This window comes from Euprymna scolopes, unplaced genomic scaffold (assembly GCF_053919585.1).
Source record: "Euprymna scolopes isolate OS-2025 unplaced genomic scaffold, ASM5391958v1 sca1, whole genome shotgun sequence".
Taxonomy (NCBI): Eukaryota; Metazoa; Mollusca; class Cephalopoda; order Sepiida; family Sepiolidae; genus Euprymna; species Euprymna scolopes.
The window spans coordinates 1,005,120-1,014,908 of record NW_027633102.1 but is presented as its reverse complement, the minus strand read 5'-3'; the positions used below and the strand labels follow the sequence as shown (position 1 = coordinate 1,014,908).

Here is a 9,789-nt window from a genome sequence, read left to right as displayed (position 1 = left end):
CGAGGAGAAGACGACGGCACGAGACCGACGACACCCCCCGACGACCCCCGGACGACTTTGCCACGACACCTCTCCCGATCGACGCCCTCCTACACGCTCTCTCGCTTTCGCTTCGCCTTCGGGGTTAGTCAGAGGTGGCCCCTACGACTCGCGAACGGCCAGGACTCCTCGGTCCGTGTTTCAAGACGGGTCGGGTGGGTTGCCGATGCACGTCGCTGACCCGGGGTGGCGGGCGGCTCGAGTAAAAAAGCGTCGCCGAGCGACCTCTCCGGAAACGGAAACGGGCGCGGGCGGGGTTGCCCCCGACAAGAACCCGAAACGTCGGCGAGGTGCGTGACGGCGAGGCCGCGCCAGTCCTATCCCGCCTCTCATCGCGCACGCGCCCGAGACGGTGGGGCGCCTAGGGAGCGACACACACAAAGTGCGCGTCGCCCGCACGCGACTTCCGGCGGGATCAAAACGGACCGGCTCGCCACGTGTAACGGATCGTGTCAGATTTCCTCCGTTCCCGGCAGAAAGGGGCAGTTACGTTCGCGGGCCCGACGGCCGGTGGCCCCCGACTTCACAAGGTGGGAAGACGGGGGTTTTCAGGGTGATGAAACGCCTGCCGCCTACGGAAAAAAACCCGCGTGTTCGACCTGCACGCCGGGAACGGGTCGCGACGACGGACCGGAGGGGAAGTGCGTCCGGTGCCGGCCGCGCGGAGGTCGCGCCGAAGCGCCCGCGCCATGATTACGCCGAGCGATGATGAAGGGGACGGGTGCAGCGGAGTCGCGCGCGGAGGGAGCAGGAGGAAAGAAGAAGCGGCGGCGACGGATGCGGCGGGTTAGGGCCCGGCGGCAGCAGCGATCGAGAGGACGAGTCCCCTCCGTCGCAGCCAACCGACGCAGCCACCTACCGACGCCGCGGTCGTCACCACGTTTCCCTTCCCGCTATCCACGCGGCCCGTCTCCTTCGTCGGCGACGCGGGCACAAAAGCTGGAACCGCGGGGAACGAGTCCCCCGCGGACACGACGAACGACGACCTGTGCCGCGACGGCCTCTCTTTCAAGAACACACATCGAGTTTGGGCTCGAGCCTAGGCAGCACCGGACTGAGTCCCCCCGCGATCGCGGTGAGCGGTCCCACCCGTTTACCCCTGGGCGGTTTCACGTTCTCTTGAACTCTCTCTCCAAAGTTCTTTTCAACTTTCCCTCACGGTACTTGTCGACTATCGGACTCGTCCCGGTATTTAGCCTTGGATGGAGCTTACCACCCGATTTGGGCTGCGTTCCCAAGCAACCCGACTCTCGGATCGAAGGCCGTCGCTCGCCGTCCGCACCGAATGGGCCTGGCACCCGCCGCGGGCGGCCCCGATCGAGGGAACTCCGAACTATGCGAGACGAAAACGAACGGCTGCCTTCGACCCATGCGCCACACGTCCCGAAGCCTTTTACTTGCGACGGGATTCGGCGTTGGGCTTCTCCCGGTTCACTCGCCGTTACTAAGGGAATCCCGGTTGGTTTCTTTTCCTCCGCTTAGCGATATGCTTAAGTTCAGCGGGTCGTCTCGTCCGAGCCGAGGGCGGCGGTTTTTAGTAGAGTGTGGTGTTTGGAGGAGAGGAATCTCGATCGGTACCCTCCGTGTGACGACGGCTGGCCGATATAGCGCCCGTCCGACCGAAAATGAAGAAGCCAACAATTAAAAAAAAGCGTGGGTCCTCCCCATCCGACGTTGCGTTGCCTACGACGCGGCCACCTTTTTACGGTGCGACGGCCGTGCTCGTCGCGCTGCTCGAGGCGTCGCTGAGAGACACCTTCATGAGGCAGAGAGCGAGACGAGCAGGCGGCGCTTACGTCGGCAGTCGGTTAGGTCGGTGCTTTTTTTTTGTTTTGTTCTCCCTTCGGCTGCTTTCGGACAGACTCCTCCTGCTCCTCCTCCACAGTGTTTCTTCACGCGGTCGAAAAGGGAAAAGACTCCGCGGTCTGCCAGCGGGAGACGAAGGAGGAGGCCGGAGAGGGTTTAAAAAAAAAAAAAGACATTGAAAGGAGTCAATTCTTTTTTTATTTTTCTTCCCCCTCGTCACTCGCTCCTGCGACGTCCCGGTTACCACCGTGCCGAGGACCGGGCGGGCACGGGGACGGCAAGATGTCGTTTCGTTAACGGAGAAAGACATGTAACGTTCCGCCTCTCGACCGGACGTGGCCCCGAGACAAGGGATCTCGGGGCCGCAATGTGCGTTCGAGGTGTCGATGTTCACTGAGTCCTGCAATTCGCATCAGTTCTCGCGGCTGGCCGCGCTCTTCATCGACGGACGAGCCGAGTGATCCCCCGTCCAGGGTTCAGCACTTGGTTTTTTTATATTAGTTTTTGTTTATATAGATTTAGTAGTGTGCGAGGAGGTCTGTGCGAGGAGGCGTGACGGCATTGCAATGTCGCGAGTAGTTTGTTTTTAGCTAGCGGCGGTGGCACAGCGGCTGCAAAAAAACAAAAAAACGATAAAGCGGCGACAAGGCAAAGAAGAAGCGGCCATCACTTGCGGTGGGCGAAAAAACAAACAGGTGGTAAGACGCGGAAGCAAGCAAGAAGAGCTGGGGCTTTAAAAACCTCCGCGTCACCACAAATCTATCTCTCGCTCCGCCTTTTATAGGTTTGTTTGCGCGCATTCGAGGCGTTGACACCGACAGACAGAGGAGGTAGGCCGGAAAACAACAAACCAGTCTCGAACGGGAAAACGGTAATGATCCTTCCGCAGGTTCACCTACGGAAACCTTGTTACGACTTTTACTTCCTCTAAACGATCGGGTTCGGTCGTCTTCTCCAGGCATCGAACGCCGAGGCGTAGATGCACGAGTGTCGTGACGGACACGTCGCGCACTGCCCGGCGGCGTCGTCGGCCAGATCCGAGGACCTCACCGGACCGTTCGATCGGTAGTAGCGACGGGCGGTGTGTACAAAGGGCAGGGACGTGATCGACGCGGGCTGTTGACCCGCGCCTACCGGGAATTCCTCGTTCACGGGGTTGGTTACAGGCCCCGATCCCTATCACGGGAGGTGGTTCAGAGGTTTCCCAACCCTCTCGGGCCGGGGCGAAGTCCCCGCTGATACCTCCAGTGTAGCGCGCGTGCGGCCCCGGACATCTAAGGGCATCACAGACCTGTTATCGCTCCGCCTCGTGTGGCTTTCTGCCACCCGTCCCTCTAAGAAGTGCGTGAGAAAACCGACCCGGACCCGAGCGCCACGGAGGACGCCGAGCCCGCCGTAAAAATCACTGACATCGGCGCACTAGTTAGCAGGCCGGAGTCTCGTTCGTTATCGGAATCAACCAGACGGATCGCTCCACCAACTAAGAACGGCCATGCACCACCACCCACCGAATCGAGAAAGAGCTATCGATCTGTCAATCCTACCGGTGTCCGGACCGGGTGAGTTTTCCCGTGTTGAGTCAAATTAAGCCGCAGGCTCCACTCCTGGTGGTGCCCTTCCGTCAATTCCTTTAAGTTTCAGCTTTGCAACCATACTCCCCCCGGAACCGAACTCTGGTTTCCCGCAGGCTACCCGCCGGGTCATGGAAGCGAACGCCGGCGGATCGCCGGTCGGCATCGTTTACGGTCGGAACTACGACGGTATCTGATCGTCTTCGAACCTCCGACTTTCGCTCTTGATCGAGGAAAACGTGCTTGCCACACGCCATCGCTGCAGTTCGTCTTGCGACGATCCAAGAATTTCACCTCTAACGTCGCAATACGAGTGGCCCCGACCGCTCCCTTCGATCATTGCCTCGCCGTAGACGGAGACCGACAGACGTAGACGAGGCCCTCTTCCATCATTCCATGCTTATCGTATGCAAGCTTGAACAGCCCGCTCTGAGCACTCTAATTTTTTCAAAGTGAACGTACCGGCCGCCGCGGACACTCGGTTAAGAGCACCCTTGGAGGAGAAACCGCCGACCGCAACACGCGCGCAGACAAGACACGAAGCAGGGACTCGGAGCGGACCGGGGGGTTCAAAAAAAAAGAGGAACGCGCGGAAAGGGAGAGGGAGAGAAGCGCGGGGGTCAGAGTGCGGGGATGCGAATGAACACACCCAAACACACACACGTAGCACCCCCCCGTTAGACTACTCCCGGAACCGAACCGACGACCACTTGTTTTTTTTTTTCCCGGATCCCGATCACGACCTCCTCGTCCACCTCGCCGGCAGGACCGCGTGGCGGGTATGCTAGCGGTTGACACCGGCGGAAAGGGCCGGGAATGCGAACGGACGACCAAAGTCAACGACGGACGATGGCGCCGCCGCCCCGGGGCCGCTTGCGCGACCACGAACCCGAGTTCGGACTACGAGCTTTTTAACCGCAACAACTTTAATATACGCTACCGGAGCTGGAATTACCGCGGCTGCTGGCACCAGACTTGCCCTCCGGTTGGTCCTCGTTAACGGATTTGAAGTGTACTCATTCCGATCGCGGGGCCTCGACAGAGTCCCGCGTCGTTATTTTTCGTCACTACCTCCCCGTGCCGGGAGTGGGTAATTTGCGCGCCTGCTGCCTTCCTTGGATGTGGTAGCCGTTTCGCATGCTCCCTCTCCGGAATCGAACCCCGATTCCCCGTTACCCGTAGTAACCACGGTAGGCACTTAACCGACCGTCGACAGTTGATAGGGCGGACCCTCGAGAGACCCGTCGCCGGGCGTGAAAGCTCGTGCGATCGACCAGTGAGTTATCCAGAGTCACCAAAGCGGAGCGCGCCGCCCTATGAGCCCCGCCACCGAACGGACCCGCGAGCGGGAACGCCGACGACGGGAGGACGGAATGACGCGCATCGGTCTCAGTCTAATATGTAGCGCCGCGACCCGGAACGGCCGACGCGGGTGCCAGCGCGCGAGGCGTGGCGACGACGGCGCGCCGACCGATCGCGGCCTGTGTCACATGTATTAGCTCTAGAATTGCCACAGTTATCCATCGCCTCCGAGGAGGAATACGGTCCCGAGGATTAGGTCCGGTTCCTGAGCCATTCGCGGTTTCGCCCGTTCTAATGCGTGGCGTGAACTTACACTTGCATGGCTTAAGCTTTGAGACAAGCATATGACTACTGGCAGGATCAACCAGGTATCGTTGGAATTTGGGACTTTGTTTCGACAGAACGACAGACCGACCGACCGACCGACCGACATAAGACAGACAACTACAACGACGGGCACGTGTTTATTTGTTTTTCGAGGAGGTTCGCCGTCAGTAGAAGCGCGCTGCCCGCGCTGATGGCCTCTTTTTTGTTTCTCCCCTGACTTGGACCGAGACTCAAAGAACGAAAGCGACCAACGTCGACAACAACAACGACAACGGCACCCTTGACAGCGATACATACGACAAACGACAAGCAGCACGACGGCAGTGCACACGGACATCGAGGGTCAAGGTGCAGACTGAACTCGCCGAGGTCGTCGTCATCGTGGTCGCCATCGATTCCGTCTCGTCGTCGTCGTCGTCAACGTCCACGTCACAGCCGGCCGAGAAGAGAGAACAGACGACAGCGTCGACAACAACAACATCGACAACGGCACCCTTGACAGCGATACATACGACAAACGACAAACAGCACGACGGCAGTGCACACGGACATCGGAGGTCAAGGTGCAGACTGGAATCGTCGAGGTCGTCGTCATCGTGGTCGCCATCGATGCCGTCTCGTCGTCGTCGTCGTCGTCTTCGTCGTCGTCGTCGTCATCAACGTACCAACCGACCGAGACGAGAGAGCAAGCAACAACGTCGACAACAACAACGACAACGGCACCCTTGACAGCGATACATACGACAAACGACAAACAGCACGACGGCAGTGCACACGGACATCGGAGGTCAAGGTGCAGACTGAACTCGTCGAGGTCGTCGTCATCGTGGTCGCCATCGATGCCGTCTCGTCGTCGTCGTCGTCTCCGTCGTCGTCGTCGTCGTCGCCAACGTCAACGTCAACATCACAGCCGTCATCGGGGAGGAGCTGGACCAGGGCAGCGGCGGCGTAAATTTTCCCGTCACCTTCGTCGTCGCCTTCGTCGACCGACCGACCGACCGGCGTCGTGTTCGTGCTCGGAAAACCGAGGAGAGACAACGTGCACATGGCGCGTTCTCGCAAGCGGCTCCTCGGTCCGATTTTTTTGGGCGGCTTTTTCGAGCTTTTTTTTTTTTTTCTCACCCTTTCGTCCGTGCGACGGCGAACGTCAGGGGAAAAAAAAAAAAAAAAAAAAAAAAAAACGACAACAACGCGGCGGACCGGGCGAACAACATCGTCGACACACACGACATTGACGACCGGTCCCCCTTTTCACAATCGCATCGAGATAAAAACGAACGAGTCCGATTCGAGCACCGAGTCGCGAGCGGGAGGACTGTCGGTGCAAGTATCGATCACTGACGTGAGCGCTTCGCCGGACAGAGGATGGCTCATCCGGCAGCCGTGCAAATCGACGGTATGGGAAGAACGAACAAGAAGAGCAACGACTTGATCGGCGGCTTGGGAACTGCGGACGGTGAAAACGGGTTAATCGACTGCGACCACGACTGCTCGATCGATCTTCTTTGGCGCTAACAAAGGTGGAGGTGGCGCAAGAAGGGACTAGCGCTATCACCGTCCACGTATCAGAAGATGCGGCGGCAGACGTCGACGCTTATGCGTTGTCGGACGAGAAGTCGCTGCAGCACGTGTACCGCGAGCGGGACGTCCAAGGTTTTGCCAGACGGAAAGAAATCGGGTGTCAGCGAACGTTCACACGGCTGTGAGATCGGACGCTGACAGGAGTAGGAGGCGGCAGGCAGGCGGCGGTTACGGCGGCGGCGCCTGCTGCTGCTCATCCTCCTGTTTGCTGCGGCGACTTCCAGGACGGGAGAGCATCGAACAACGTACGTATGGTTACAAGGGGATCAGGATCTACATAGTGCATCCCCCGCGGCTATTTTTGTTTGTTTGTTCGCTCGTTCGTTAATTCGTTCGTTCGTTCGTTCGTTCGTTCGTTACAATGTACGTTTTTCCGTTCGACGGCGGCAGAGAGCGGCGGCGTTTCTCCCTAATCCGGAGGATTTATCGGTCGCACAGCGATGGGTCGTTCGGCCGATCATCGAAAGATTCGCAGGTAGTGGTTGAATGGCAGAACGGCAGCAACAACAGCGGCGGCTGAGAGCGGCGAACGCTGAGGCGGAAGCAGAAGCTGCAGCAAACGTATCGGCTAAACATGGTGGACATAGATATGGCTGACGACGCGGGTACCACGACGACTATGGAACCAGGAAAAGGAGCCGTTAGTTGTTCCAACATATCGTTCGACACGTCGAGCAGCCCTAGGTCCACGGAGAAGCACACACACGTACCACGTATTATAACCTAACGACGATGAGCGGGCGCACGGTTGGCAGGAACGAAGGCGGCGGATCAAAACAAGTTGGAGCGCGGCGACAGCGATAACGGTGACAGCCCTAGGCGGCGGAGATGCCACTTTCTGACGCCTTTGCGACAAGCCCGTAGAGACGTTCCGGACCACCACGAGGCAAAGAGTCGCTGCTCCGACGAACCGACACACCAAAGTGTGCTTCCTACCGAACATGTTTTATAAAACTTTCAAACTGGAAAACCCCAGAAATGGTGTTGGTATTTGTCCAGACCCACCTCCGACACCTGAAAATGGTGGTCAAAAAAAACGTCGATTATACGAAGCGACATTTCTGGTCGGCGATTTTCCAGTTTTACGCCTACTGCCACATGGGGATGTCGGTAGGCGTCGCAAAGTGCCTTCTCGTAGGCTAGGCACACCAGGACTTTGTCATTTTTTTCCCCCTCGACATTCCTGGTCCGGTCTATTCCGATTTTACACCTACCGCCATGTGGGGGTGGCAGTAGGCGTCGAAAAGTGCCTTCTCGACCGCTAGCGACACCACTACTTGAGGCCTACTGGAGGGCCCGCACACCGACTAGGAAGCCGCGGAGTCGACCCCGGGGGCCTCCGCCTCTCGCCGCCGCTCACTTGGACGCCTTCCGCAACCTGTGGTCCCGCTCCGGGCCGCCGGGAGCCTCGCCGACCTGACCGGTGTCGGTAGGCGTCTGGAAGCGCCCGGCCGACCTGGACGAGGTCCCCCTGGCCCCCGGGGGACACCCCTTAGTTGGATGGGGGTGCTGTCCCGGGCACACATGCAACCCGCGGCCGCCTACCGACAGCCCCCGTCGCTCGATCGCTACTCCTTTCCAACATATGTCGGAGAAGCCGGGCGGTTGTGAAACCCCAGAAATGGTGTTGGTATTCGTCCAGACCCACCTCCGACACCTGAAAATGGTGGTCAAAAAAAACGTCGATTATACGAAGCGACATTTCTGGTCGGCGATTTTCCAGTTTTGCGCCTACCGCCATGTGGGGGTGGCAGTAGGCGTCGAAAAGTGCCTTCTCGACCGCTAGCGACACCACTACTTTATCGAGCTCTGGAGGCCCGCACACCGACTAGGAAGCCGCGGAGTCGACCCCGGGGGCCTCCTGGCGTCGCCGCCGCTCACTTGGACGCCTTCCGCAACCTGTGGTCCCGCTCCGGGCCGCCGGGAGCCTCGCCGACCTGACCGGTGTCGGTAGGCGTCTGGAAGCGCCCGGCCGACCTGGACGAGGTCCCCCTGGCCCCCGGGGGACACCCCTTAGTTGGATGGGGGTGCTGTCCCGGGCACACATGCAACCCGCGGCCGCCTACCGACAGCCCCCGTCGCTCGATCGCTACTCCTTTCCAACATATGTCGGAGAAGCCGGGCGGTTGTGAAACCCCAGAAATGGTGTTGGTATTCGTCCAGACCCACCTCCGACACCTGAAAATGGTGGTCAAAAAAAACGTCGATTATACGAAGCGACATTTCTGGTCGGCGATTTTCCAGTTTTGCGCCTACCGCCATGTGGGGGTGGCAGTAGGCGTCGAAAAGTGCCTTCTCGACCGCTAGCGACACCACTACTTTATCGAGCTCTGGAGGCCCGCACACCGACTAGGAAGCCGCGGAGTCGACCCCGGGGGCCTCCTGGCGTCGCCGCCGCTCACTTGGACGCCTTCCGCAACCTGTGGTCCCGCTCCGGGCCGCCGGGAGCCTCGCCGACCTGACCGGTGTCGGTAGGCGTCAGTCAAACTTGCTTAAGAGGCAAAGCCTCCTCACACCTTAAGAGAGTCACAGTTAGTCCCGCCGTTTACCCGTGGTCGTCGTCGGGGGTGCCGGTCGGTGTGTTTCGGCGTGTTTCTTTCTTACTTTAGCTCGCTCCTATAAGCTAACTCAGCAGCCCTGCTAAAATCAATTTATCATTATTTTCAATCTATCGAAAATCTTAATTTATTATTATTTTCCAACTATCGAAAATCTTAATAGAGTTGGGGTTTTTTGTTTGTTTTTTTTTTAAAATTCCATTGTAACAACAGACAGCCAGCCAGCAGCATGTGGTGTCGGTAGGCGTCTGGAAGCGCTTGAGGAGGCAGAGGAGTTGGCAAGCTCGCTAAACTGCCCGCTGGTGTGGTGGTGTCGGTAGAGGCGTCTTGAATATACCCGGTCGCTCGATCGACGACGACGGCTAGGTGGCCGAGGAGGAGGAGGACTACCTACCTACCTACCTAGCCGAATAGCCGTGGTAGTCGTCAGTCAAACTTGCTTAAGAGGCGGCAAAGTCCCGCCGTTTACCCGTGGTCGTCGTCGGGGGTGCCGGTCGGTGTGTTTCGGCGTGTTTCTTTCTTACTTTAGCTCGCTCCTATAAGCTAACTCAGCAGCCCTGCTAAAATCAATTTATCATTATTTTCAATCTATCGAAAATCTTAAT

At 58.6% G+C, this 9,789-nt stretch overlaps 2 non-coding genes and 1 pseudogene across 2 annotated transcripts in view; all 3 read right to left on the bottom strand.

Annotated features, from left to right (window-relative positions):
* Nucleotides 1-1,566, bottom strand: part of LOC145273167 (large subunit ribosomal RNA) — a 5,725-nt gene extending 4,159 nt beyond the window's left edge. The window contains exon 1 of the ribosomal RNA XR_013866198.1: nt 1-1,566. This exon is cut by the window's left edge and continues 4,159 nt beyond it. This is a non-coding gene — a ribosomal RNA (large subunit ribosomal RNA).
* Nucleotides 1,567-2,164: 598 nt separating this feature from the next.
* LOC145273324 (5.8S ribosomal RNA) lies at nt 2,165-2,322 on the bottom strand. The gene has a single exon (XR_013866319.1). It is a non-coding gene; the product is annotated as a 5.8S ribosomal RNA (ribosomal RNA).
* A 395-nt stretch (nt 2,323-2,717) lies between these two features.
* Nucleotides 2,718-5,089, bottom strand: LOC145273404 (small subunit ribosomal RNA; annotated as a pseudogene).
* Between the last annotated feature and the right edge of the window lie 4,700 nt (nt 5,090-9,789).